This window comes from Peromyscus californicus, unplaced genomic scaffold (assembly GCF_007827085.1).
Source record: "Peromyscus californicus insignis strain IS unplaced genomic scaffold, ASM782708v3 Scaffold_11__1_contigs__length_118956290, whole genome shotgun sequence".
In the NCBI taxonomy this organism is placed as follows: domain Eukaryota; kingdom Metazoa; phylum Chordata; class Mammalia; order Rodentia; family Cricetidae; genus Peromyscus; species Peromyscus californicus.
In genome coordinates, this window is record NW_026294402.1 from 30,237,519 (window position 1) to 30,258,652 (window position 21,134).

The 21,134-nt window shown below is 50.0% G+C and overlaps 1 protein-coding gene and 1 long non-coding RNA gene across 8 annotated transcripts in view; one reads left to right on the forward strand and one right to left on the reverse strand.

Annotated features, from left to right (window-relative positions):
• Kirrel3 (kirre like nephrin family adhesion molecule 3) overlaps positions 1-21,134 on the forward strand; it is a 569,791-nt gene that overhangs the window by 385,366 nt on the left and 163,291 nt on the right. The window lies entirely within an intron of this gene.
• LOC128121402 (uncharacterized) overlaps positions 1-21,134 on the reverse strand; it is a 94,146-nt gene that overhangs the window by 23,552 nt on the left and 49,460 nt on the right. For both annotated transcript variants that reach the window (XR_008222183.1, XR_008222177.1), the window contains exons 2-3: positions 20,207-20,370; positions 13,667-17,114 (exon numbers count right to left, since the gene is read on the reverse strand). This is a non-coding gene — a long non-coding RNA (uncharacterized LOC128121402). The remainder of the gene's footprint in view (positions 1-13,666; positions 17,115-20,206; positions 20,371-21,134) is intronic.

Consider the following 21,134-nt stretch of genomic DNA (forward strand, 5'->3'; position numbering starts at 1 on the left):
AGGTCTATCAGGAACTATGACCTCCCCCGTAGAAGATAAGTAGCGAGCCCACAAAGTTGTGGGCTCTTGAGTCCTCTGCTCACTCAGCTTGCCCTAAAGAAAGATGGAGGAGGAGGAGATGGCTGAACAGTGAAATGGATATACATTTTACAAGGCATGATTGGGTAAGACGTGCTCCCTGAACTTAATCACCCGAAGACCTGTGAGCCTCAGTTTCTTCACTGTGAAATAGAAATGCAATTACAGCCACCTACCTCACGGGCTTGCTATGAGCTGCAGGTGGGATGGCAGACACAAGTTGAACAGCGGGATTCTCACATGCTTCTCCCTTCTTTGGACTAATAACATCCCCACAACACCCACCTGCTGGCCCTCTGGGAAAAGAGTGCCTGAGATGCCTGTAAGTCTAACCAGTAATCAGGAGGGCCATCGCCGCCTCTGACTCTAGCCTGTCTTTCGAGACAAGCCTTCCTGTGGCTGCGAAAGAGCACCATGACCTTCAGGCAGCCAGCCCCATTCTAAAGGAACCACCATGGCCTCCAGCATCTCCCGCCTCCTATTTTTGTCTTGTCTCTCCCTGCCCATTCTAGCCTTTCTCCCATCCATTCCCCCAGACCTCCATTTCCCAGTTCTCCTTGCGGCTGTCCACTAATTGGCAGAGCCATCTCAGAAATATCCCTGCTATGCCTTTAGCTATGCCATCACTTTGATGAAAGATTTCCTTGGAGCAACTGCTCCTACCCCTCGACTGTGTACCCTGGGGTATGCGATAATGCGATCACAGCGCATGTGTGGAAGGAAAGAAAACGCCAACGCCATGCTTCATGGGTAGAGCAGTCATGCAGCAATGCTCCCTACACCCAAGATTTCTTGCTCTGTCCTGTCCAGTTGCCAAGGGCATATCACGAGGAGATCTGCTGCCCAGACATGTGACATAGAAGGCCACCTACAGATTAGCAGGAGATTGAGACCTACTTGCTTGCACACATATCTCCCCAACATTGCCTGATGAGATATTACTTAGTTCAGCTCCCATTTAGTGAGGGAATCACAATGGTGTGTTTAATAGACACCAACACCCAAGCACATCCACCTGTCCCCTAAGAGATACTGGCTTCATTGACCTAAGGGCTCCACATTCACTGTATTTTTTAATTTGTTTTTTGTTGAGAAATTCATACTTGAGTACTGTGTTTATATCATTTCCATCCCCTCCCTCTCCTCCTCTAACTCTTCCTATTCTCTTCCACTCTGTCTCAAATTCATGACCTCTTCATCTTTAATCATTCCTGATACACACATATGTGTGTATGTGTATACATAAATACGACCTGCTAAGCACATTTAGTATTGCTCATATGTACCTGCTCAGGGCTGGCCACATAGGACTGGATAGCCTTTCAGGGGTTCATCCCTGAATTAGACTCTTGGAAGCCATTATTTTCTGGCAGCTCTTCATCTTAGATGGGGCCTTGTGAGATCTCCCCCCATTCACGTTGACTCAGTATAGTTTTCAAAGCTCTCCGGGGAATTCTAACGCACAGCCAGGATTAAAACCTATCTATTCTCACTTCACATTTCCTTTTGCACTTGAGAAAACAGTCCAAAGAGTGTCAGCAATTCCTCCAAGGTCACAAAATACTTGGAAGAGAGAAAAAAGATCAGCCCTCCTGACTTCTGACTTCTGGTCTAGGATCTTTCACATTAAGTTACCTTGATATTAATATCCTGACTTTGAACTAGAGACTAAAGTGTATGCCATTAGATACAATAAAATAAATAAATAAATAAATAAATAAATAAATAAATAAATAAATCATAATAGACTTAATTTCTCCAGCCCCTAAAATCTACCACAATAATTCCGTGTGTGTGTGTGTGTGTGTGTGTGTGTGTGTGTGTGTGTGTGTATGTATATATGTATGTATGTATACACTAGAGATTGAACAGAGGGCTTCCTGCATTCCACACACATGTAGCTATACCTCAACCCTACACTCACCCTTTCTGAGTCTTCTCTGCTCCCCCCTCAGCCCTGTACCCTGTCTTTAAATGCAGTGTCAAAATGCCAGCCACAAAGGGAGACCTCTATTCAGTTTTCAGCCAAAAGAATAACACAGAAAAGAACCTCATCGTAAATCAAGAGCCAAAAGCAATTCTTAAAACCAAATTAAGGCCCTGAGCATTCAGCAATGCCTCTTTAGAAATCAGCTCGTCAGGTTCACTCCCCTGCTGGAGAAAGGCTACAGAAGTGGGGGGTGGGAGAGCAACCATATTAAAATTCCAGAAATGTAATCTGAAATAAATAAGTGATATTTTCTGGCCAAGGTAATGCAGGGGTTTTAGTTCCCAATATGATGGAGCTACTTTACATTTTAATAAATGCACATTGAGAAAATAATATTATTGCTCTGATATTGGGAGATTATTTGTGAACATAAAATATTAGAACTTGTCAGGAAGGCATTTATTTTCTTTTCCCTTCTTTCTCTGTTGCAATATTCTTTCACCTAATAGAAGATGATTGCAAAAATAATTATATCAAACTGTGGCCAATACACACAAAATAAATGGGGAAAAATGAAGGTTATCTGGCGTTGGATGGGAAACATGAGAAAGGGGAAGTGCGTGGAAGCAGGCGAGGTAATTGTGCATCAATCAGATGATTACAGAGTGGGTGGGGAAATTAAGGTGACTGATTGGCTGCTAGATGTTCTGATCCCAGATGGAAATCAGAACATGGATCGGAACTCATTAGCCAAATTATCCTCTTCCCATATTCGTGTGGAAAAGACAAACACGTAGATGGAGGGCTGTGTTTTAGAGAACAGTCTAACCTTATACCGTGTGCATGTGTGTACCTGTAATCACAGAAGGCATGGCCAATTTTGATGGTGCTTGAACCCTCAAAAGGAGGCATATTGGTATGTGTGCGTTATCTGCAATGACATCTCATGATTTTTAATGTGCTTCTAAAGAAGTTTGTATCCAAAATAAACAAAAATAAAAAACTAAGCCACCCCCCCAACTTACACACTCATTCATTTAAAAAAAATTTTAACCTGTAGGTGCCAATCTATAATCACAGATATTTAGGAGACTGAAGCAGGAGGATTGTCATGATTTTGAAGCCATCTTGGACTAGTTTGAGGCTGGCAAGACTCTATACTAAAAAAACACTTATTTTCTGTAGCTTACCAGTTCCAGACAGTTGTTAGCACAGCTGGATAATGGGGAAGCACAGAGAACATGAGTATAAGACAGAGGATCAACACAGACTATTGTCACAGGAATGTACTCACTCCAATCCTGAGGGCACAAGCACTCATTACATGCCAGGGTGCTTAAGTCTGCAGCTGCTCTCTGAACACAGGGACATGCTCCTCACTCCCTGGGAGCCTGGATGCTGGTGGGAAGAGATAGTCCACCACACAGACCAGTTGTGTGAATCCAACAGTAACAAGAGTAGTGAAGAAAAAGGCTGGGTGAGATGAGCATTACGCTTAAATATTAAGTGTCACAGAAAAAAGAATTCGTATTGAAATCTCGGCCCCAGCAGGTGGTGCCACTGAGAGATGACTGGACTATGAGGACACTAACCCCATAGATGGATTACTTTATTGATAAGTTCGCAGCTGAACTGACTGTTAGGAGGTGATGCCTGATTGGAGGAAGTAGATCCCTGAAGGGTCTGTCTCGCCCCCAGAGACTTTCTCTTTCCCTCTCCTGCTCCCTGTTCCACGCTCATCCTCACTCTTGTTCTCTCTTGCCCTGCTCCCTGGCTGCCACAAGGGGAGCAGTTTTGTCCTACCGTGCCCCCTCTGCCTCAAATCTCTCCTTCAAAGCACATAGCAAATAATCATGGCCAATAGCTCTGAAACTGGGAACCCAAACAAATCTCTCTACCTTTCAAGTTGTTTCTTTCCAGTATTATGTCACCACAACAGACAGTTGACTAGCAGAATGGGAATTGGGAATGTGTAACAGAGCCAGGGTCAGGAGACATCTTTGAGGACATAGAGGAAGAACCAGAACAGAACAGTGAGCGATTTCTAAAACCCAGCAGTAGCCTGCAGGCAGAGGAAGGGCCGAGTTGTTTGCAGCCTAAGCCAATGAGCCAAACTCAGACATTAACTTAGCTGGGCCAGATCTAAGACAGCAGATGGGAGAGAGACAGCCATGACGATCAGGGAGTATGTAGGAGGCTACTGTGGTCTTGGCAGCCAGAAAAAAATAAATAAATAAGGCCTAGGGTCTGCCATCTCCATCACAGATTGTCCAGAGGCCTCCATGTGTGTCTGGCTTCTTTCTGTCTTAGAGATGTACATCCAAAAGTCCCAACTTCCAAAGCTGGTCCCCAGTCACACTGCTGAGGCTGCAGCATCCAGGGTAGTGTTCTTGGCTTTCTGAGAAAACAACTCTGTTCATACCTGCACAGGTCCAGGAGACCACTGAGGTCAGTTCCAATGGCCAAATGGGAACTGCTCTGAGGGCAGTGGTGAGCCTTCTGAAGAAGCCCAAGGAAAGATACACCCCAGCAGATTCCATCCTCCCATGTACTACCTGCAGAGCTAGCCCCCAAGGACAAGGTCATGGCCCCTTCAAACTCTCATCATTGGCTCCTCCAGCCCCTTTGGTCATAGCACCAGGTCATATGTTTGCAGAATGCTCTACAAACCACAGCTTGTCTGCAAAGACTCTTCAGAACTTGGTCATTATCCCTTCCTTAGTGCCATGAGGTGGTACAGGCCAGGTTGCATTGTCATCCTTGAGCCTCATTGCTTTGGAAACTGTTCACCAAAATATTCTCACAGATGGGACATCAAAAGGACCCCAACCTCTGGGCACCATCCTCAGGCTGTTTTGAAGCAGGAGACAGTGTGCCTAATGGGTACCAGCACGGGCTTTGTAAGTAGGTCAGACCCATCTTCGCAACTGAACACCTGCCTCTGTTACCAGTTTCCTTCCAACTGGGCCAGTTTACGTAACTTCACGAAGTCTGTTTCTTCATTGATAAACTGGAAATTGTAACAACATGGTTTGTTCTGTGGATTCAATGAAGCTATGTTTACAAAGTTCTTTTTTTTTTTTTTTTTTTTTTTTTTTTTTTTTTTTAAGATTTATTTATTTATTATGTATACAGCATGTATGACCGCAGGTCAGAAGAGGGCGCCAGATCTCATTATAGATGGTTGTGAGCCACCATGTGGTTGCTGGGAATTGAACTCAGGACCTCTGGAAGAGCAGTCAGTGCTCTTAACCTCTGAGCCACCTCTCCAGCCCATTTTACAAAGTTCTTATCTCAGTGTCTGTTATACAGTAACCGTTCAGTTGATGTTAACCAGCTACACGACAAAGAGGCTGGCACAGCAGGAAGCGTGGGAACCACAGCAGGAAGAATGGGAACCACAGCAGGAAGAGGGGGAACCACAGCAGGAAGAGGGGGAACCGTGTGTGGGTGGCTTTCGGCCCTGGCTGCATGTTGGATCACCCCGGGGCCCAGCACCTCAAAGCCACTCCTCAAACCAATTAAATCTGCCTTTCTGGTCAGGAACTAGGGGGTCAGAGTTTTGCAAAGCTCTTGCAGATAATTCCAACATGCAACCAAAGTTGACAGCCACCAGGACAGGGTCCACTACCCCAGTTCTTTCTAGGTCCCCTGGTGCTCGGGTTTCTGTAGATGAGCATATTTCAGAGGTCTCCAGAAAGGAGCTTTGTACCACGCTGTCACTTCGCTCCACTTCCAGACACATTTGCCCGTTACCCTCTCCCACTCAGTGAGTGTCCCTGCAGCTGCCTTTCATGAAGTCATTCTTGTTGACTTCTCTTCAGTCGCCTCAGACAGGTTGAAAAAGCATGTCTCATCCACGTCCCAAGGAAGGAGCAACTCTGCTCAGTTGTGCCCGCTCAGGATAGCCAAAAGGAAATCATAAACAATAACTACCACCTAAACAATGTCCAGTTAACCCAGCCACCAGCCCCAGGGGAAGATACATATCAGTCCTCTTGACCAGAGAGTAAGCAGAGTTCATGAAGAGGCTGCCTGGGGCCCCCATGGGTGTGGCTCTTGATTCTACCTGGTCATCAGAAGCTGCCCTTGTCCCCCGTGTCTTCTTGGCATTTGTCTTCAGCGGGAAGGACACACCTCCAAGTCAGTGGACAGTCAGCTAGGGGTCCTCAGCTTAGCACCACTCTGTGTAGAGTTCAAGTTGGCCATAACGTTAGCTCTATCAGCCAGTTATCTCTCCCCCACTCTCCTATGGTACTAATTGCCTTCCACAACAAATAGCCCTCTGGAGTGAATGTTTCTGCCACCAACCCACGGTGTGACTCATTTGTTTAATAGGATGCAGAGCAAGTCTCTGAGCTACCTTGCCTACAAAATACGTGGCTGCAGGGTTCTCTGTGGCCATGACACCTGCACAGCTTGGTCTCCATGTCGCATGTCTCATCCCTATGCCAGAAGCTCTAGGTCTGAGGCTCCAGGAAATACAAGCTGGTGCTGATTACTAGGAGGCAGGTGACCCCAGCACTTTGCCTCTAACCAGTCTCTCCGCCCCATCCCCAACCCCTACACTGTAGGGAGTGGGGTGTGGGAGATCTTTTTGCAGCCTGGCCAGATGGCTGGATTAGCACAGAGTGCTTACCGCACTCAAACGCAAGGAGCTTCATGATTATGGGAGCCCTTCAGGGTGGGGCGATCCTACTTACACCTGCCTGGGAAGACACTAGAGGAATGCCAGACAGGCACCTCCCACAGACCGAGGAAGGGCACCAGAGGCTAAATGTAGCAGAAAAGCAAGGTTAGTGAATTTAATGAGGTGATCTTAGGCAGCTTAATTCAAGAGATAGCCTGGGGCCAGAGGAGGAGCCCTGCTCAGGAAGTCAGGAGTTGGGTCTGTACTAATTAGATCTCACAAAGTCTTTGTTTTTTTTTTTTGGAGTCTTGTTTGCACAGCCTGCCAGGTGGGTGGGAGGCTCCTTGTAGGGGTTTCTCTAATCTCTTCTTTCAGCTCTGAGGTCTGTCTCCCTTTCCAGTCCTGACGGAGACGCTCCACCACCCCCACTCACTCCACCAGAATTTCTGCAATTGGTACACAAATCGAGATACCACACCCACACTCCTGGGTTGGTGAAACACAGGACTGAGAACCATTCACAAGAGACAGCTCACTCACGTGGGCTCCGAGTGCCACTGGACTCTGTGTTGAGGCTGAGCGGCTGCCACCATGCCCAGACAGGTCCCTTTACCCTCGCCACGCCACCTCCCCTTGTCAGACAGGCCTGCCTTGCTGCACCTATGGGCTGCAAGCTCTCACTCAGTGGCCACTGCTCTCCTTGTTACCCCGCAAGACTAAACCCAAATAGGAAGAGGGGGGAGATCCCTGGGTGGAAGCAGCCCAGGTGCAAGTCATGAAGTTTCTCAGTCTGTCTAATGGCTGGCAGAGGAGGCCATGGCAGGAAGGATACAGAATTGGAGCATTGCTTTAACCCGGCCGGGAGAGTCTCTGAGCGTCATGTCTGGACTCTGAGGGCAGTAGAAGCCACTGAACGCCTACATAATTAAGAACAGCTAGCAATTAAGAACGGCAATAAGACTTCTTTGAACCTGGATTACCGCTCACCTCTAGGCAGGAGCTGAGAGCCTGCTCCCAGGGGACAACCCACCTGTGGAGAGCCTGCTCCCCCCAGTGGAAGGAGGCTGCTATGGCCAGCCAGAGGCCTGTGCCCTGCTCTTCAGGCAGGCCGGCCCTCCCTCTCCCACTGTAGAGCTGGCATGCCTACAACAGAAAACAGACCATCCCAATCAAACCTGATGCTTCTGTCCAAAACCATACCACAATTTTGCATTGGGGCAAAGTCTGTACCTAGCCCCTCAGTCTTCCGTTTCCTGCTCCGTGAAAGAGAAGGTGGCTAATCTCAGCGGCTCTGTCACTGAACTGGCTCATGGAGTAGGCTGTCCCACTCATCCTCATGGGTGAGCCTCATAGATTCCATGGCTTCCTGGAAGGCCCTGGCCATTCCAAAATCTCAGGATAAGTCCAGCTGCCGGAGAGGCTCTCCTCTCAGTAGGGAATAGGGAATAATTGTTTAATGAGGCATATGAGAGGACATATCTGTATAAGTACCAGGCCCAGCAGCAGCCAACGCTGCTTACTTCACCTGCTACTCCTGCACACCCCAGGCATCCCCACCCCTAGACCCATTCCTGCCCTTGATCAATCTGCACATTGGAAAATAAAAGGTGGCTGAGGGTGGGGGTGGGGAGAAGCATGGAGAAAAATAAGCATGTTGTGTGTGTTAGTTTAAGTTGAAAGCCCCAAAAGAGTTCAAAGGAAATGCCAAATATGATAAACACGCTCTGAGTCCCCTCCCCTCACTGCCAACTGTGAGCCAAGTTACAGATGCTGGAGACCCGGACTGGCTCTCTCCATCCTTGCTCTGAGGCCACCCTGTCTCCCTCCCCCCACTGCGGTGTATAAGATCTCGGTCGGTGCCAGGCCCTACAAAGTGTCGTGCCATCTGGGATGTGACCCAGTGACCACCCTAAGGTGGTGACACGAACCACAGATCCCAGGATGTCTGGACTCCATGGCCCTGTGAAACTAACAAGAGTATTAGTAATTTCTAGCATTTTCTGAGTTGTTACTGCATTCTTGCTCTAAAGTTTATCTGTATCCAAATGTGTTCAATCTAATCAACAGCCCTAGGAGATAAGTGTTATCCTATAGTTTATATTTATATATATATATATATATATATATATATATATATATATATAGAGAGAGAGAGAGAGAGAGAGAGAGAGAGAGAGAGAGAGAGTTTATATATAGTTTCCTATAGTTTACAGATTAGGAAAGTAAGGCCCAGAAGAGTCAAGTGACTTGCCCAATGTCACCCAGCAGAGGTCTAACCCCAGGCAGCATGGCTACAGAGCCCATGTTTATACACACTACACTAAATGGTGGCTTAGGAAGACTCCTGATACCCATTCTGATTTGAGTGCTTACTTGCTAGACACTGTTCCGAGAGCTCTATCTGCCTCCTGCTGTGGAATGCTCCCCCAACCGCCCTGGAAGGTGAACACACCCTCTCCATGTTCCATGTAGAGAAACAGGGGCTCAGAGAGATGAAAGAAGTTACCCAAAATCACAGAGATAATGAGTAGCCAACTGGGGTCCCTTCTGAAGTCAAACAGGATCTGAAATCTATATGCCTTTGGGTCACATGGCAGCTCCCTGTGTCCCGCCCAGAGATGCTGAAGGCACGAACAGAGAAGCAGTGATGTCCCTTCTGCCTGTGCCCCTGATCTAACCCTGAGAAAAGGTACAATACTAACAGTCTCTGTACTTTGCCCTTAAGGGGCCATGTCTCCCACAGCTCTCTCTCACTAGTGTGCCCTGCTGGCCTCTCCCCTAGCACCAGTGTGAGGCAAGCGTGCACAGCAGGCCCAGTGTGATGTGACATATGGCCAAGAATGGCGATGTATTTATTAAGTGAAACCGACAACTTTCATTAACCCAAGTAGACATTATTAAAACACACTAGTTGTCTCTGAGAAATGGAGTGCCCGGCTCGGGCTGTGAGCAGAGGCTGCCTTGGATGCTCTGAGATAGAGAGCGGGCTGGGCCTCTCTCCCAGCCTTCAGCAGTCCATCCATCATTCCCCATGAACTGAACCCAGCCTGAGTCCCCAGACCCCACTCACTACCATCTCCCAGTGACCGTGGGCTCCTCTTCATTGCTCTCCGAACCATGAATGTGCACCCTGGGAGTCTCTGGCCAGGAGACCAGGATACTCCATTATTTCACCTGTGCTTGAAGGTACAGCCACCCTCTGAGTCCCTGATTGAAGACATTAACTGCAGCATTGAACCTGGCCAGGAGCCTGGCAACAACTGACAAGGTGCTGGCTGGAGATGTGGCTTGGTGGGGTCCCAGGTTTTCAACCTACTGGAACCCATTATTAGAGAGCGTTACCCCTGGGGACCCCCTTGGTGAAGAAAGCAGGGAGTGCAGGAACCATGGCAAGAGGGTAGAAGGAAGCCAGAATTGGGAGGACCTATGGGACTACAGTCTGAGGCCACCCCGGCCATACACTAATTCTGACTTAACTGAAGTGCAGGAAACAATATCAATGATCAAATCTGCCACTTCGTAGTTTGCAAGATGCTTTTACACATGCTATCACATTCGCTCCATCTAAGTTTCCTGGCCAGCCAGCCAGCTCGGCCTGCTCTGCCTTTCTTCGGATGGGGGCAGAGGCTGCAAGGGTAAACACTACATCACAGTTAGGAAGTAATGCTGCAGGGTGAGCCTGGTGCTGTTTCCTCCTGCCTCACCTCATCTCTAAGAACTCTTGTTTTGTTATGATCCAAACACCAATGTCTGCCGTAGGAGGAGGCCATTCTCGGCCACCACCACAGTCACCACGGCACTAGGTTAAGTGTTGGATGTGGCCTGCAGCACACGTTTATAAGATCACTGGCAGAATCTTTGCCCTTTAGTGTAATAATACAGGGCCTGATCTGACTCTCCAGTCTCTAAGTGGGATTCTGCACATGCTAGGGTTCTGCAAGCCACGCATTTGGTATGGAACCAACAGCGATGGCTCTTGTTCTCAGTAACGAAAAGGGTAGGGGCCACCCAAGAACATGTGGCACCCAGGGCTTAGTGACCACTCTGGTTTCAGAAGGCCCCGGACCTTCTGGAGGTCTTCACGACCATCCTCACACGGGCCCTCACCCTTGTCAACTCTGGCGTCTCATCTTGGGCTCAGACAGCCCATGGCATCAACCGCAGAGACAGCACAAAGACAGAGGGATAACTTAGTCACCTTTCTTGTTCCACTGCCTTGCATCTTGCTTTTTGAGGAGTGACAATAGATGTTAATGGGTGACTAGAAAGAAAGAAGATGTGGAGGAAGAGAAGGAGAACAGAGGAGCAAGGGAGTCAACTAAAAGGTGGGCGGTAAGATTGTTTATCCCTCCTAGACAAGCTGATTTTGTCTAGAAACTAATCTGAGGAGGGAACCCATGCGGGGCATAGACAAAGCCATGGCCTTAGATGAATATGGAGTCTCTCTCGACTTTCTGATCTCTCATACTTTCCTTCCGCATTCTCATCAAGCTCTGAGCTGCCAGTCTTCTGGGGCCAGGAAAAGTGACTCCTGGCAAAACTGGCCAGTGGTGTGGCTCTCTGGCATGCTGCCGAGCCTGAAAAGCCAGCAGAGCCAGCTGTATGTCCCCAGTGGCCAACACCATGCTCAGGCTCAGCCGCACAGCTCCCGCAGTGGCCCCAAGGCCCAAGGCCCCTAGTGCTCCCTACAGTTCAGCACTTGGTGGGAAGCTGACCCTCTCGCCTGCTCTCCCCTCCCATCCTTGTCTCCATCCCCAGTTGCCCCCAGGCCTGTGGCCAGTGCCCCTTCCTTAGACTTGGGGCCAACTGTTCCTTAAGTCATTAGGAACCAGGGCACCTGTCAGGGGACAAAGATCTTTCTCTCCAATGCTGCTCCTGTGAAATGATGCCAGGAAGTAGTTGGAGTTGGCATGAGCCATCTGGGTTCAACATGAATTTCTTGTTTTAATCAAAGCGCTAAGTGAATCGGGCCACCCCGTGTCTTCTCCCTGGAGTGGGTGACAGCAGCTCGGAGTCTGTAAGAGAATCTCAAGTGTGCAGACAACTCCTGTGAAGGCTAATCCTGGCTGTCTTGACTTGACTACAATCAACTAAAATGCAAACAGCTGGACACAGCTGTAAGGGATTTTTCTTAATTGAATTGTTTGAGGTGGGGGGAAATACACCCTAGATCTGGGCCATGACTTCTGGTTTCAGGCTGCATTTAGAAAAAAAAAAAAGACATGAGGGAATGAAGCTTTTTCTTTTTGCCTGCTTGCCCTGGCTCTTGCTGGCAAGTTCATCTATCCTGCTGCTAAGGGACTCCTTCTTTGGTATAAGACCCGATTTCTTTAGTACTCCAAAGTATATCAAACATTAGCTTAGACTGCAGCCTTATAGACTAAACAGCTACCTGATTCTTGACCTCTGTCTTGAGACAGCCATTGTTGGACTAGATGGACCACAGCCTGTCAGCCACCCTAATAAGTCCTCCATGTATGAATGCATGCATGTCTTCACTCGATCCGTTGTTCTTAGAGAATCCTGACTAGTGCATGTCCCCTGCAGCATGGTGCAGGCCAGCACATGGAAGTACGTTCAGGTCCCTGTAAGTCACCGCTCACAGTTGGTGTCTCATACAGGTTATCTGTGGGTTTGTCATACCTCCAACAATGATTTCTGAGACCCCTGAAGACATGACCAAGGGAGAGGGGCTGCTCTCACTTTGTACCTTCAAGTTCACCTTGACCAAGGCTTTAAACTTATCCCAAGTTGTTCTGGAATGCCGCCCCAATGACTTCTAGCCCCATAGACTTTCCCAGGCAGCACGGCAAAATGGGACAAATGGGCATATGCAAGTCATGCGTCTGATGTTAAAATGAGGAACAGGAGCCAAGTGACAAAGGTCCAGAGAGATGGCCAGTCTTCAACACAAAGCACGGAGACACACCCCATCCTTTCTGTGATGGAACGAGGGTCAAATGACCAAATCAGAGGCTTTGAAGTTCAAAGGACTCAGACTAGGCACAGGACTCTGGTCACTTAATAGCTGTGTGACTTCAGACACAGCACTTGACCTTTCTGGGCCTGTCCCTCCTCTGTCTCAGGAGGATGGTAGTGAGGATCTAATGAGGTGACAGAGGACAGGCAGGCACAAGCCGGGGGCACCTGACCAGGGCAAGTGGCTCTATTGGGGCTTCTCTGGCCTAGTGCAGAGAACAGGAGGCCAGAAGAGGACTGGGAAGCTGGGTCCCTGCAGATGACCCCTCACACCACAGGTGACACCTCAGAGGCTCTGATGGCGCCACCCTGCCTGTTGGGGGCGGAGGGCCTCTGCACACCACGAGTCCCCTTCCTTGGCCTGAAATTGATCAAAAGGCAAGCAGGAGTGCTGCAGGGCTGACCCCCGTGAACCACTCCTGGGGACAGCCCTTGCTTTGTGAGGAAGGAGGGAGCCGGTCCTCCTCTCAGTAAACAAGCTCAGCCATTCCGTCCGCTCCAGCCCTGTGTTGATCATGCTACAGCAAAGGCCACAAGCCCTGCAGCGCCTCATGTCTCTGGCTTTGCCAGGAGAATCAAAGCACAGCCTTGGGTGACCCTGCTTCCTCTCAGATCTCTTGTCTCCTGTAACTTGTGCTGCTTGCCCCCATCCCCTCCCACGCACCCCCTACCCCTCCTCTACCCTCCCACCCCACCCTTGCAGCGCTCTAGCTGAGGGAGCCTCTGCTAGCACCTTTAAGACAGGGACCAGGGAGAGAGAATGTAATTCTGCAGAATGCTCCACTGTAGGAGCCGTGGGTGGCGTGAAACACCACCCCCTGAGTATCTCGGAACATGAATGGCAATGCACAGTGACCCAGAAGCGTGGACCGGTGAGGCCTAAACCGGTTGCAGGAGTCAGGGGCCTCTTCTCCGCCTTCTCCCAGGCACCCAGGGAGAAACCAGCTGAGCAGTGAAGAAAGAGCTGGTTCTGTTTACAGCCATCTATCTCCCATAATTAGCCATTTAGGAAGAAAATAGCCTTCAAATTCAAAGGTAAATTGACTTACATTGGGATAATAACGTTTGATTGAGCACGGGAAGTTCATCTTCAGAGTATGAGAGCAAACAAATTGCTTTTCTTCCCCAGCGCTTAGAAAGAAACAAAATGAAATTGCAGGTGCTCCCAAGCCATGTGCCAGTGCCTCTGGGACCTCAGTGGCCCCAGGCTCCACATGGAAGCAAGGGCTTTGGCTGTTGCTCTGTCTCCATACCAGTCCTTTGCTGGTCCTTGTTCTGAGGGTCTTAAAATTATACTGCCTCACACCAGCGAGGCAGTCAGTTATTACTGTCAACAAGAGCAGGAAGGGACGTCAAATCCCTCCCTTCCATGGAGGCTGTTCGTAAATGCACCGCTTTATTGATTCCTCAATTGCAGAGCTTGCTCACTGCTTTAGCTTCCGGGAGCACTGGGGCACCGGGGAGGGATGACGAAGTGAGGCAGGATCAAGAATGGAGATTTTTGCTCCAGCTGGGTCAGAACTCCTGGGTGATTTCCTCCTGGAGGCTGCGCTCTGTGAGGCAGGAGATCTGTAGAAGGGAGATCGGGTAAGCGTTGCCATGCCAGTATGGAAACAGATCTCATGAGCCAGGCTATAGAGGAGAGCCTGAGACTGCTACCAGAAGCGAGGCCTCGCCAACCGTGCCCCTTCTGGAACCTCGGATCCTGGCAAAATCCCCTCTTGTATTTGGGTTCCTAACAGAACCTGATTGCCTCAGTGGAGTCTTGCTTCAGCCCCGTTAACATTTATCTCTGGCTGTGAGCCTCTACAGGAGTGAAAGGACTCGAGCTTAAGCATCAGTGCGCATGTGCAGGGGCAGACATGTGCACCTCTCTACCCTTAGCCAGCTCCCCCACACTCTGACAAAACCCTAAGGAAAACAGCTTAAAGGAGCAAGGGGTTTTATTGTTGTTGTTGTTGTTGTTGTTGTTGTTGTTTGGGCTGTTTGTTTGTTTGTGGCTCCTAGTTTTGGAGGTTTCGGTTTGTGGTCACTTGGTTCCATATCTAGGATCCTGTGCTGAGCCGAGCATGATGATGGGAGCCTTTGGCAGAGCCTAGATGTTCGCCTTGCCGGGGTCAGGAAGCAGAAAGAGGGATACAGCTGGTCAGTGTGCACCTTCCAAAGGCATGATGCCCCTAGTGGGAGACTGCCTCCATGTAGGCCCCACCTCCTACTGTTCCTCCTGCCAGCCAGTAGTCCATCTGGCTGTGATCCATCCACGGACTGGTTCACTGACGGAGGCAGAACCTTCACTGTCTAGTCCCCTCTGAACAGCGCTATTCTGGGGACCAAGCCTTCAACATAGGAACCTGGGTTTGGGAGGTGGCATATCCTAGATCCAAACCATGACAGTTGTCCTGGCCACTGGCTGTTGTCACGAGAAATAAGAAAAACCTGAGTCCAGATAGGAAGAAAAAACACAGAAGCACATGTCTTCTATGCTAATAAAGTCCCCAAACCCACCTATTGCTGGGTTAAAATCATCAGCTTATAACAACACATATTCAATATCTCCAGACTTACGTGGGCCAAGAATCTAGTGTGGTTTAATGGGGTCCCGCTTCTTCCTCCTCATGCACCAGTGGTGGTGCTAGCCAGGGTTTACCTGGGGCAGGGTGAGCTCCACCCCTGCTCTTGTAGCTAAGGTCTGGATTTGGTACCGTGGATGCTGGTGGCCTGGGTGTCACCGTGGCTCACTGAATATCAGATGTCTCTAACTCACTGTCCTTGTCAATGCAAGCAGCCAAAGCAAGACCCAGAGAGGGAGAATTCCAAGACAGGGTAGAAGTGACATCTGTCACTTTTGCTCTGTCTTGTTAGAGGAAAACCATGTAGTTGGACCTTGAATGTCCCCAAAGACCTTATAACTTGGCTGCCAAGAGAAAGTAATGGAATCTTTAAGAGGTGGAGCCGAGTGGTCAGTCTTCTGGTCACAGGGGGCGATGCATGCCCTGACAGGGGTCTGTGGGACCCTCCTCCTCTTTCTCGTTCACTTCTCAACCTTGAAAAGGGCCTTGTGCCATGAAGCACTACCCTGGGTCCAAAGCTACAAGCCAAATGATCACAGAATGAAACCACTAAAACCATGGCCCCAGGTCACCTCTTCTCTTTGAAAGCTGTTAATCTCATGTGTACTTATGGCCAAGGATAGCTGACCCACCCAGGGGTTTGTGCATGGAACCAGGGTGTGGAACCAGGAGGCAGATTTCTGGGGAAGTTCTTGCCTCAGGACCTTGGTTCACTTGTCACATCCAGATTTTAGACTAAGATAAAAACCAGCCCAAAAGTCCTGGCCTTTGGGCCCTTTCAGGGACCCTTCAATCCCTGAGAAGGCTCTGCCTCGGAGGTCCCTGGGTGTGGGTGTGAGAATCCAGCTTCTGTAGATGACAACTTGACGCTGTGGCAGGTGGCTGCAGAGGCTCACAACAGCCGCACGAAGAGGCTTTCACTCAAAAGAAAAGCCTGGTTCTCTCCCCAGGCCTCTGTGTGCATGACCTGAACCCAGGCAAATGCCAGGAGAGGAAAGAGGTGGCAGAGAGGCCATGCAAGGGAGTGAGAGGAATAAACAGCCCAAGAAGGACGGGGACCTTTCCACGGGAAGTGTGGAAGGAAAGGAAGCAGAAAAGAGGTGGGGACAGAAAAGCCAGAGCAGCTCAAGGCTTGCCTGCCTCTGTGCTGGTCCACGAGGGGCCAAGACACCCAGCAGGGACAATGCAGCAGAGACAATGGAAGACGCTGAAAATAGGGGCCCAGCACAGCTCCCTGGACATCTTAGCAGATTAATAAGGCTTTTGAGGATTCCAGAAACGTCTTTGTGAGGCAGAACCTGACAGAGGCCAATATGGAGTTCTTTGAAGCCTCTTTTTCAGCTGCTTGAAACCACAGACGCTCTGCGCCCTGTGAGGAGGGGCGAGGCCTGGGCGAGCCAGGAAAAGCTATTGTGTCTCTAGAAAATGGGAGCCCACAAGGAGAGTTCATAACAGCCGTGAGCAAGCCATTGAAGTTGGAAGGCAGGCACATTCTCAGTTCAAGCACAATGGTCTGGCCAGACAATGAGAGAGAAGCAGCCACTTCTCACACACAAAAGCCATGACAGGGCTGAGAACATTCTGGGAAGCCGAAGAGCGGGCTCGCCGGGCAAATCAGGAATATTACTCCTGCTATACTAAAGAAACTGAAGCGCCAAGACATTAAGAGCCTTACCCAAAGTCCCTCAAGAGTAAATGATAGTGTGGGTAGTCAATCTGTGTCAGTTTGACATTCAAGAATTTACAATAGGGATCCAAAGTAATGGGCAGTCGCTAAGCAAGAGAGGGACTAACTTTTCTCTCATGTGACAAGAAGTCCAGGGGTACCCGGGCAACCCATTATTGACACAAGGTTCCACTCTCTAGTTACAACCACGCAGGCGTCAAGTAACTGCTGAAGCCCCAGCTGTCAGCTCCATGTTTTAGGCTGAAAGACAAAAGGGGAGGAAAGCATAGAAGAGGTGAGCTTCTCAGGGGAATTCATTGTCCTAAAAGAAGCCCACCCTATTTTACTATTCTCATTTTTTTTTGTTATTATTACACCCCATTAGCCACTCACAAGGCTAAGAAATTCCTATTTTGGTAATTGAGGTGTGTTGTCACAACAGTATAAATATTCTGGTGGTTAATAGCTCGAAGATAATACAGGGAGCAAACTTCAGCCTAAGACCTCAATCTCTTAAATCTAAATCCAGAATCCTTTCCATTCTGGAACAGCCTGTGGCTACCAGGGACAGCACATGGCCCAGCCCTCCTGGCCTTAACACAAAGTACTGAGTACACTGAACTTTCCCCAGCCAAGGTCTGAACCTCTCAAGCAGCTGGGCAGGCCAGGTACGCTCTCCCTGGGATGCCACGCACTCAACTCCGTTGGTGTGAGTCTCTTGCTCCCCCACAGCCTGTTCGGGACTTGCACAGTGTGAGTCCAGGGAGGATGGGATGTTGTGGTGAAGAATGGCCGTGCTCCCCACTGGAGCCAGCACTGCTTTACCAAGTGGTCACACCGACCAAGAGCTATAGAAATGGGTAGAGTGATTGCGTGCAAAGAAACAGGACGGTTGCGTGGGTTTGTGTGATCTCCCTACGGCACCCTGCTGAAACGCACTGTGTTCTGGGCCAGGGACATGGGGCTAAAGGGGGCAGGATAGATGGTAGCAGGCCAGGGCTTGCCCTTTGAGACCAAAATAGTTTGGGGCTCCCATGTGAGGGAGAGACAGCACAGTGTGACAGAGCTGTCCTTCCCACCAGCCTCCCTCTTCTCTGTCTCCAAGTTCCTTCTTGTGACATTTCGAGTTACAAGGCTCCTGTCTCAGAACCCTGACTTTGAATGTCTTTTCATATTGGCCTTGAAGAAGATGGTGTCATCAGTGACCTTTGGAAAAGACCATGGGGGCTTAATTAAAAACTAAACTCGGCCTCTTAATTCAGAGGGTCTTGACGACTCCCTGGCACTGATGTGTGCCCAACCTTGTCAGCTTACAGGGGCTCGTAGCTCTGCCCTTTAGTGTCCCCAAGCTACGAAGCCATAATGATGAGACAGGCTAGGGCCCAGGGCCCAGGACACAGGGCCAGCCATGCTGTTCCTGGCAGGAGAGGTCCTGGCCACCAAGAACTGGGCTCCAACAGGGCTGGAACTGGGACGGTGTGGGCTGGGAGGGACCTCACCTCCCCCTGCACCACACCCAAAATGAAGATGTATCCTGGCTTTCCTCAGGTGGCTGTGTGGAGGCCCAGGGCCCAAGTGATGCTTTACTCTGCTTCCCTATCACACTAACGATTCCTTATGCCTCTCTCACTAATCCTCAGAGGCCCCCAGACTAGCCTAGAGGATCAGAGAGCAAAAGGTTTCTAGCTTTTCCCCATGTCTCACATGTGCCCATTAGGTACGTGGTCTGAGAAATGTGCCAGTAAACAATCTCATTGCCACACAGGCATCTTACACTCAAGTCTGGATGGTGTCACCAGATTGTGTGTGTGTGTGTGTGTGTGTGTGTGTGTGTGTGTGTGTGTGTGTGTGTGTGATTTATGGTGCATTTGTATCAGCACAAGAAACACACACTAGAACTAGGAAAGACTGTGCAGCGTGGTGGCCAGCTGGAGGCACTACATGCAGCCTCGCATGCTGCCACCCTGGTGGGCGTGTTCACACTGCACAAGTGCTGCTTTGTGCTGCGATGCAGGGACAGGGACAAAGCAATAGCCACAGTGTCATCAGGCAGGAGGAATCGGTTCCGTCGATCGCTGCCATGCTGGGGTGCGGCCCATTGTGGGCAGAAGCGCCTTACTCGTGTGTGACTGCCGTGGCTCTCAGCACCTCCTGGGAGGAGGACCACTGGGTGCAGGCACACAGGAGAGGACCACTGGGTGCAGGCACGCAGGAGAGGACCGCTGGGTGCAGGCACACAGGAGAGGACTGCTGGGTGCAGGCACGCAGGTAGTCTTGGAGGGTCGCATGCTCCAGAGAAAATGTAAAACACTAGAGACTCCTCTGCCCATTCCTGCATGCCAGCCAGCACAGAGCTTTTTCCTCCAGATAAGTCTGTCACCTTCTTCAACCACATGTGCTCACTGTGGCCTCAGTGCCACTATAAAACATGGAAATAATGTCATAGGAGTCACATCAGCTGCTTGGCCCTGGAGTCACCATCACCACATCGCTATTTCCCCTTTAGAAAGAGAAGGGTCAAAAGATGGCATTCTCCCCGACTACTAACTAGTTGTTAGTTAACCTGGCCTTGGTCAGGTTGCTGAATCTCTCTGGGCCTCAGGTTCCACCTCAGTGAGTTCTGGCTTATCTGCAGGTGATCATCTTTTATGCTTCCTTTCACTTTTCCAAGTATTGATAGTTACTGAGTATCTAGTGCAGGCCAGATGTATGGCAGTGGGCAGGGGACCATGCTAGGTCTCATGGGCATGAACCCTGGATGTTGGGCCAGCAGGACAGGTGCTTGAGGTCAGTGTCACCTTCTGAGGAGACAACTTTGCTGTGGGCAGCTCCATGAGCCAGGCCTCTTCACATTCACAGGGCTCAGGAACCTCACTCAGTCAGAGACCATTCCCCATCCTGGATGCTTATAACTGCATAGAGATTATGGCCAGACTTCTGCTCCTGCGGGAACCACAAAACCAGCTTTGCCTCTGTGCCCATGCCTGCCAAGCTCAAGAGGTTGGGAAGGATGGGGAGCTCATGCCCATCTCTGCCAGTCCCTGGGCCCCACATGCTTCAGAGCTCATCACTCTTGCTGTTCAACGTGTCCAAAGTGAGCAATGTGGGCAATGTGGTCTTCGTGGAAGAATGATGGTCTAGTGGGTCCCCTTGGAAAGGACAGCTCACAGTACCCTTGGCTTTGCCACTGACTAGCCCTGTGGACTTGAGCAAAGCTCTCAGATTCTGAGTCACCTTCCAAGAACTGCATAAAGCAAGCCTTATGTGTTTTTTAAGTGTTTCACTCAAATCAAAGGCTAGGATTCAAAATAAGAAGGGAGGGAGGCCAAGACCAGAGTCACGGGACCTCCTACCTGCAGCAACCCCTGCTCCTCTTGCCAGGATCTCTTCCGGGTCCACCAGTCTGGGACTCAGCCCTGCCTAGGGGCTCAGCCGGAGGCTGGCTCCAGCTCCCTCATTGGGCCACAGGGGTGCCCTTCCCGTCAGGCCCTTCCCACCACTCCAGCGAACAAAGAGCCTTGGAAAGAAAAGAGAAGGTCGATGAAGTGGATTTGAAGAGCTCTCCAGCCGGGCTGATAGCCCACAGGCCTTGCCACTGTACCCACAGCTGCAGGGAAACAGTACCACAACAGCTGAGGGTACTCTGCCTTCACAATTGGTGACTGCCTCCTCAATAAAGGGCGCTAAGAGGCTTGGATCTTCTCTCCAGGAAACCCCAAGGGTGCCAGCGCCCCCACGCAGCTGTGAGATAGCTTTGTCAGACAACATGCTTCTCCTCCTGGGGGTACCAGGGGCTGAGAAGTGTGAGGTGGGCAGCCAGCAGAAAACAGCAAACTACTCCTAAACAAAGACTCCTTCCTTCTCTGGGGCTTCATGGACATGTTTTTTTTTTAGAACTGTGTGTGTCCTAACCCGAGTGGCTGTCTGTGAGACCCTGGCTGGCTAGACAGAGAAGAGGAGATGGCTGGGGTTGTGTTAAAGAACGGGGCTGACCTTAGCGACATCCTGCTGGGCCTCACTGGCCACTTCACTGACCATTCCCCAGGCCTTTGAGGCCTGGAGGGGAAGAGGGCTGGCCTGGCCTCAACCGTTGAGGGCTATCGGCTGTGCTATGGAAGACAGCCTCCCTCCCAGAGCAGCACCCGCCTCAACATCTCCCCAATTCCTCATACTCCCCCCATTTTCTCCCTCCCTTTCCAGCTGAGGAAGTCCCACATCATCTGCAGCCCCTCCTGGCAAGCAGATGTGAAGGAAGCAGACCTGTGACAAGTTGAGGCCACC